The sequence below is a fragment of the Alligator sinensis genome, unplaced genomic scaffold (genome assembly GCF_000455745.1).
Source record: "Alligator sinensis unplaced genomic scaffold, ASM45574v1 scaffold173_1, whole genome shotgun sequence".
In the NCBI taxonomy this organism is placed as follows: Eukaryota; Metazoa; Chordata; order Crocodylia; family Alligatoridae; genus Alligator; species Alligator sinensis.
The window spans coordinates 1,678,001-1,687,008 of record NW_005842207.1 but is presented as its reverse complement, the minus strand read 5'-3'; positions in this window follow the sequence as shown (position 1 = coordinate 1,687,008).

The following is a 9,008-nucleotide window of genomic DNA, read 5'->3' as shown; positions in this document are numbered from 1 at the left end:
TCTTTTTAAAATATCAACTATATATTAAGGGACAGTGTTTTAAAATGATATCTACAGATGCTTCCTAGAAAATCTGGTGATAAAATTTTGACCCAGAGAGAATGAAGAAACTTCTTTTGTTCCTTCAAAAATGTACCCTTACTTTCTCTAAATGTTCTTATATGATTTTTCTCTTTATTAACTCCTCTTATCCTACAAGCTAAAAAAAAAAGCATACAGTGTCCCAGACTTGGGACCAATTAGTTAAATACAAAGACATGATGCACTCAGAATAACATTCTAGAATATACCTGTTGACTTTTTAGCAGTTTCATGGTCAGTGTATCAACAACCAAGCTGTTATGCTCGGCCTTGATTTATGACTGCATTATTCCAATTTTATATGGATGCAATGCAGTTGAAATGACTCCTATTTTTTCTACATACTTATAAAAGATCAAAGCATTATGTAGCAGTGGTGGGCAGACCCAATGTGGTTCCAGAGCAGGTGCAGCAAGAACCCATGTGGCTGTGCAGTGGCTGGCGAGGGACAACTCAGCCCTGATCCAGCAGAGCGGAGGAAGTGGGTTTGGCCCACCCCAACCTGGCTCTGCATGACGGGGCAAAGGGGGCATGACGCAGCCCCAATTCAGCTCCAAGTGGGAGGGAGCATGGCTTGGCATGAACTAGCCATGCAGGGGAAAGGGGGTGTGGGCTGGCCCCAATCTGGCAGTGCAGGGGGAGGGTCTTGGCTCAGCTCTGACCCACTGTGCAGAGCTTGGGATTGGTTGGCTGTGTTAACCACTGCTCCCCCACTGCCAGGTTTCCCAACCCTTTGGGAGCCTCGTGGGACTCCATGACCTGCATTTGGCTTGTGGGCCAGAGGTTGAGCACCCCTGTTATAAAGCACTCCTATAAACTGAATCCCTTACAGCTTGTACCTATAGATAATAATCCTTAGGGCATGAGGGGGATGTACCTTGTTGTTCTGCATTAAACCTAAATGTTTAGAACTGTAATGCCTTCTAGCTATATACATAAAGGGTGCGTCTACATGAGATGCTACTTAGCAGTGGTTACTGTGCATTTATTTCGTACTTGATTATATAAGTACGAAATAAATGCACAGTAACTGGAGTTACTGCACAGTAGCACTGCTGAACTTTTTAGTGATACTTCTGTGCAGTAACTGAATAATGTTGCACACTGAGTAGCATATTAGTACTGTTGGTGCTGTGATGAGCTACTGCTTAATATTATACAGGTACTGCACAGTTAGCATCTCATGTAGATGTGCCCAATATTCCTGACACATGCAAGTCCCAGCCAGACCTAATGTATATGGGAGTCCTTTATACTGACTCTAGTGTCTGAGACTCAAATGCAGCAAAGTACTTAAAATTGTCCATAACTTTAAGCTTATGGGATTTAAACATCTGAGGCTATGTCTTCACTGATGATTAGAGTTAAGACTGTACACAGGTGCATATATGCTGACTATCTACAATGTCAACTCCTAAGCTTGTCCATAGAAGGTGATCTTGTTCAGGTCTGGAAGCTCTGCTGAGTGTCAGGGTCTTGGGTCTCTGCCCTATATTTGTAACTCACTTGGGCACTGTAGACTGCAGATCTTCCAGCAGCAAGCCCACAATTCCCTGTTCCTGATTTATAGTTCCTACTCTTCCATCTTTCTTACCTTTTCCCTCTGTGCATAGCAGTTCACTGAGGTTGAAGACAGGCTATGTGGCTGTGCAGTTCAGGGAGGTACTCTGAGGTCAATACTTGGACTTGTGGCTCCATGTGGGAGGCTATGAGGGAAGTGAGGTGTGGGGTCATGTGTGGCTGTCTGGCTGCTGGGTTGGATGTGGGCTCTGGGGGTCATGCTGGGGATTGGCTGGAGGCTATTCTGGAGTGATGGAGAAGATGTGGGCTGTCAGGCCATGCTTGAGCTGTTGCACAAAGGAACTGGAGGGCTGTGGGGTAGATGTGCTGAAGGTTCATGCTAGAGTCTGCGGGCAAGATGGGCCGTGACCCAAGGCAGTGGCTTTGGGAGATGGGCTAAGTACCCATGCTAGAGATCAAGGGATGTAGGTTGTAGAGCTATTTTGGTGGCTGTCAGGCTGGCGCAGGGTAGGGAGATATCCCCAGGGCCTACAGAGGGGGATGCCCCTGGGATGAGATAGAGTTTACTGGGAGGTGGGCACCTCCCTGCTCTCAGACATTTCCTCTTTGTACACACCTATGTCTTGGATGCACAATGGGACTCTTACCACACAGCTCTCTTACCCAAAGCTCACACCACCTTCCCTTCTCTCAACAAAGACTGCCTCTCCCTAAGATGATTCCTTGCATCTTAGTGTCTGATTTAGAGTATTAAACTACTGTAGCATTTTGTTTTATGTTTACATTGCATATATGCCACAGAAAGGTATGTGTGTATGTGTGTGTGTGTGTGTGTGGTGGGGGGGGCAGTACTGCGGCAACACTGTACAAAGGTGAGATCTTTGGTTACCTTCTTCTCCCATGTCTTGGGCTGGTTGATGGCCACCCTAAGGGTTGCCTGTAGAGGTACCTTATAAGCTTTGCAGAACTCAGCTTTGTACTGGGTAGTCAGCAGATACAGAAAGCAGTATGTATACTCTTATATGCACTCTTAGGATCACATGAAAGTATGGCTGGAAGGTTCTAGTTCAGCCCCTTGTTCAAAGCAGGCTTGTTCCTGACTAAACCATCCAAGCCAAAGTGTTTGTTTAACTTGAAAACTTCCAAGGATGGAGATTCCATAATTTCTCTGGATTGTCTGTTCCAATGCATAACCATCCTCACAGTCAAAAAGGTTCTTCTAATCTCCATCCTAAATTTCCTTTGCTGTAGCTTGATGCCATTGTTTCTAGTACTTTATGGCCATAGAGAAAAGCCCGTATACATCCTCTCTGTAATCACTGTTTAGGTATTTGAAGACTTGTCATCAAATTTCCCTTCAGTCTTATCTTCTCCAGCCTAAATAACCCTTGCTCTTCAGCCTTTCCTCATAAGTCTTGTTTCCCAGGCCCCTAAACTCTTTGTGTTGGTCTGTGCTGAACTCTCTCCAATCTGTCCACATCCTTGAAGTGTGGGGCTCAGAATTGAACACAATACTTTCCTTGGTTTGTCAGTGATGCTCTTGTTAGTACAACCCAGTATGCTGTTAGCTTTTTTTTGCAACAGGAGCACACCGTTGGCTCATATTCAGTGTATGGTTCATTGCAACCCCCTGATCTTTCTCTGCAGTACTACAGCCTATCTACTCATTCCCCAGTCTATTTTTATGCATGCAATCATGACATCCTAAATGCAGGATCAGTCACTTATCCTTGTAGAATTTCATGTGGTTGTTTTTGGACCATTTTTCCAGTTGATCCAGGTCATTCTGGATTCTAGCCCTACCCTTTACAACTCTACCCAATTTGGTGTCATCCTCAAAATTGCTAAGCATGCACTCAATCCCATCATCTTAATCATTAACAAAAATGTTGAACAATATTGGACCCAGGACAGATGCCTGGTGAACCCCAGTTGCTAGGTCCCCCCAACTGGATGTTGAACATTGATGACTACTTGCTAAGCATCTAACTGAGAATGTTGGGGGAGAGTGACAAAAGCCTTTCTAAAGTCAAGGTATATCACATCCATTGCTCTCTCCCTATCTACAGAGCCTGTCACTTTAACATAGAAGGAAATCATGCTGATCAGCCATGACTTGGTTTTGGTGCATCCATGCTGGTTGTTCCTGATGACCTTGTTCTTCTCTAGGTGCTTCATAATATATTCCTCGGATCTGCTCCATGATCTTTCTGTGTATCAAGGTCAGACTGATGGGTCTGTGATTTCCTGGATCCTCCTTCTTCTTTTTCTTAAAGATAGGCACTATATTTGCCCTTTTCCAATTATCCAGGACTTTACCTGACCTCCACAGATTCTCTGGCAGTAGGGCACATGGCTTTGAAATGACCTCAGTCTATTCTTTCAGTACCCTAGGTTTTCTCATCCAGTCCTGCTGACTTGAAAGCATCTAGCTTTTCTAAATATATTTTAGACTGTTTGTCTCCTTCCTTATCTTTGCTGCCAACTGCATTTGTCATCTGGTACCTGCCACTATTTGTAAAGACGGAGGTAAAAAAAGAGGCATTAAAGGCTTCAGCCTTCTCTGCATCATCCATAACTAGATTGCCTTCTGCTTTCCATAAGGGACCTGTGGTTTCTTTGGTCTTTCTCTTATTCTTGACATACTTGTAGAATGCCTTTTTGCCTTTTATGCTTCTTTCCAGTTGCATCTCAAATCATGCCTTGGATTTCCTAATTTTCTCCCTGCATGCCTGTGTGATACTCTTACACTCTTCCCTAGTACTATGACCAAATTCCTCCTTTTTATAGGGTACTTTTTTGAATTTCAACTCATTGAAGAGTCTGCTATCTATCAAGGCTCATCTCCTGTTGCACTTCCTGAGATTCTTCTATTGTGTTGGCACAGCTTGCTCCAGTGCCCTTAAAATGACCTCCTTAGAGTACACCCAGTTCTCTTGGACTCCTTTTCCCCTCAGACTTGCCTCCCAGAGCATCCTGCCCACCTGTTCCCCATGTCTGTTGAAGTATCCTTTTCTGAAGTCCAGTGTTTTCATGTTGTTCTTTTTTCTTCTTCCCCTTAGGATCTTGAACTCTATTTCATGGTTACTGTCACCTACTGTCACCATCTTCCACCTTCACATTCTCAACCAATTTTCCCCTGTTTGTGAGCAGCAAGTCAAGAGCTCCCCTCCACCCCATTGGCTTTTCTTCCATCTGTATTAAAAAGTTTTCTCCAACACACTTCAGGAATTTGCTGGACTGCTTGTGTACTGCTGTGTTTCCTTCCCAGCAGAAGTCCCAAGAATTAAAGTCCCTTGAGAGAAACAAGTCCTGCAACTTGGAAGCTTCCACCAGTTGTTTAAATAAGTCTTTGTTCACCACCTCTTCCTGGTTTGGTGGCCTGGAGCAGACACCAACCATGACATAGCCCTTGCTGCTCTTTCCTCTCCCCATCTTAAAAAAATGGACCTCAATTTCTATCCATTCTGCCTTCCTTCTCTCTCACTATAACAAAGAAAAATCCATGTGGCTAGGTTGATGGAATCTATACTCCAAACACAAATTTGTCCTCTTTTTTTTCTATTAGCCTCTTACAAACACTTCTTCAGCTTTCCAGGATGATATATTGATATTTTAATTGTGTAGAAAGCAGCCCAAACAGGATGACTTCTGGGTGATTTAGAAACTGAATAGGTCCAAAAGCATGTACTTTTTCAGAGTACAACATTCATGTGACCAGTACACACATGGGCTAGAATCATGTTAACAAAACAAAAATCAGATAGAAACAGAGGAAAAGTAGGGCCTTATGGATAAAACACTGGTCTGGATCTTGAAAAATGTGGGTTCAGTTCCTGACCCTGCTACAAACTCTGCGTTTTTTTCTATACTAGTCAGGCAAAGCACTTTGGTATCCTGTTACCAAAACTGTTTAAACAGGCTATACTGTGGCACCATTCTGATCCAGGAAAGCTGCATCAAATTGTTAAAGAAAGCAAATGTTATTTCTTATACAGCATCCCCTTCAGGCATCCTTCTGTTCCTCCTCATTCTAGTGAGTTTGGCAGTGATGCTGAATGCTCTGATGAGATTAATCACTAGCCAGTCATTTTAAGAGTCTGTAATTCCTTCATGCATTGCATATAAACTCAGTACTTGGGTTATCAGTTTCATATGAGTAAAGTTACCTGCTTCAAGTCTGGTGTTATCCTACTTCCAATGTGGTATAGTTCATATATGTCTGTGTACTTAACATACAAAAGCTATAACCTCTAAGAACCAACATTAATTTCCTCTGGAGCCTTATGAAAAATATCAAGGGTGAAGCTTGACTTGTAGTGACAGAGCTTTTCAACATATCCAGAGAAAGATCTGCTTCTGGGCACACATGGCAACCAGATATAACTTATATGCACCATGATGCACATATAGTGTGCTAGTTCATTAACTTTCCACTCACAAATCTGCTAACCAGATACTTTACCAGCCATATGTAATGTACCATCACATGTCTGAGGTCAAATATTAGTAATATCAAACTTCAGACTGGGTTGAGTTTCAATAAGGTCTCAAACAATAATGATTAGGTGAAAGCTTAATATTTTTGGAATCTTTTAAATCTCTCTGTCTCATGTATTACATCAGACATTCATAAAAGGGAGGTAGGATAAACTGTTTGATGCAAGATGGATCTAGGGGTTGAAGATAAATCCATAATTCCCAACATTATCCCCAATAACGTGCTCTTAAAACCAGAGATGAGATGAAACAACAAAGTCTTTTTATGTCTAGGATGAGATAAGATTATCTATAGCTACTGCTCTGCAAGATCTAAGGGCCTTACTACACAGCAATTTTAGGTGGCTCCTGGAGCTCTTAATCCCTGGATTGTCCACACACTAACACCTGAAACTAGTTTTAAGCACACTTTAGGCAGCTTAGAGTTATGCCACTCCAGGTCAGGTTTATTTCTGATCCATGTTACCCAGCTCGCGTTCCATTAATGTGTGGCTACTCCCCAGCAAAGGAGCCACCTGAGTTGCACTCCTTCAGCATCCCAGGATGCAGTGTCCCCTTTCTCACCCTCCTGTTCTATGTGGACAAACTTTCCACCCTCTGAACTCTACTGCCCAGGGGGTAGTCCTGGCACCAAGCCAAATTCCCCTTCCACCCCTGGTAGTGTGACTTTCCCACTCCCAGGGGCCAACCCTGTGCAAACAGCCTGCAGATCACATCTCAGCTAGCTAGGTTGCAGGGCAAGGATGGGTCTAGGAGTGGGGTCTGAGAAAATTGTGTAGGGGAACAAGGTTAGGGGGCTGGATTGGGTTCCCATTAACTGGGTCTTCCTTCCTAGAACAGAAGCAGTAGCTACCCCAAAATTGTGTTCCCTCACCACTCTCACCTCCCAGCAACCCCAGGAAGCATGACCAGTACCCCCCATGCTGCAATCCCAAATCCTAATTTATGAAAACATGAAACCTTCTTTAATTTACTTCCTTTTTATTTCTTTTTAAATTCTTACTTCCTTTAATTTTATCTTTCAGTAGCTGACTTCTTTTATTTTACCACCCTTCCCCAACCCCCATTTCCTTTCCACCTCCCATTTCATTACTCACTCTCATCTCATTAACCCTGCCTCCCAGCTTCATGTTCCTGTCCCCCAACCCATCCGTCTCCTGCCCCACCCCAGCAATCTAGAGCAGGGGTAGAAGCCTGTCTTGGTTCACCAGCCCTGTAGCGGCAACTCACAGCTGTAGGTCCTGGTCAGGCCCCTGCTTGCCAGCCATCTAGTGGCATGTCACAGCTGTACAGGTGGGGGACAATCAGAGAAGGCTTTTAGTCTTAAACTGTGACCGCTCCAAACGTGAGCTAGCACTAACATTAATCTACATTTGAGCACCTCAAAGTGCAATGTGTAACAAGGCACTAACAGAATCATAATTTGTAAGTAATTTGAAAAAGCCTAGAAAATAGAGGTGATTATTGAAACCACAAACCAACATGATGTTCCCCTGTGATCTTGGAAAGGAAGGTGATGTGAGTCTAGCCTTAGTTTACTACAGAGGAGTGGATAGCGGGTGTCATTTGGGAATGGGAGATACAAAAGAAAATGTCTGACTTTTTAAAAGGCAGCCCTGCTTTTACATTTTTATTTCCACATTCTAAGTACATTTTGCTTGGTGAGTTAGATGACCATCTTGTTTTTAAAGCATTGAGTCCTAGAGCTGAGCAGGTCTGGGAATTAGTATGTGTGTGCCACCAATATGAACTGCAGAACATTGGTTTGTGGAATTGTGTCCAGATTATTTCTCAGGGAACTTTCCCTGAATAATTTTTGGGGTTTGCACTGCTGACATGGAATGAATGAGAGGTTCTGCCTCCAAAGTTTGTGTTGTCATTTGGATGCCTTGTATTTTCAAGGCAGGTTTTGGTGTCCTCTGATACCCCTGTCCTTTCATGTATACAGTCACTGAAGAAATCATCATTCACTGATGTCTCCTAAACAATCTATAAATGCACCATGATGTGGCATTAGCTTTCTGGCTGGTTTGTGGCTGGTGGCTGGAGGTGAGAGGATGATACTCATCTCCTAACCTCAATATTTTCCCTCTTCTTCCCCACACTTGGATCCTGCACTTGCTAAACTCTTATCTTAAAGTCTTTGACAGGGAAAGATGGGTACAAAATAGAGGCACTTAATTTTTTTGATGTGAGGGGGAAAAGAATGAAACAGGCTTCCTTGGGCCCTGCAGCCTTACTGGACAGCATGCAGGCATTATATTATAAGTGTGATTAAAGGGATTTAGTTGGAAAAAATACATTTAGTTGAGGGTTGGGGGAAGGTTGGACACATCCTGGACCACCTGGGTGATAGTGATCATTGCTTGCTGGAATTCATCATCTAGCGCAGGGTGACAAGGGCCTGCAGCAAGGTGGTAGCCCTAGACTTCAAGAGGGCCAACTTCAACGAGTTGAGGAGATTGGTGGGAGAGGCGCTGGGGTTCTCGGGGGCAGGAGAACTCGGTGCCCGAGATGAGTGGTCGTTCCTTAAGGAGACAATACTCAGGGCCCAAGAGGTGACAATCCCAACAAGAAGCAAGGGGGGCAAGAGTGCCCGAAAGCCTCCCTGGCTCACCATGCAAGTCCGGGAATGCCTGGTTGCCAAAAAGGCGGCATACACCCGGTGGAAGGCGGGGACTATCTCCAAAGAAGAGTATACCTCCACTGCTCAGGCCTGTAGGGGGGCTGTTAGGAAAGCTAAGGTGGACATAGAGCTAGGACTAGCGTCCAAGATCAAGGATAATAAAAAGTCCTTTTTCAAATATATAGGGAGGATGAAGAAGGCACCGGGAAATGTGGGGCCCCTGCAGGATGCGCTGGGCAATCTGGTGGTTGCGCCAGAAGAGAAGGCAGACATCTTTAAC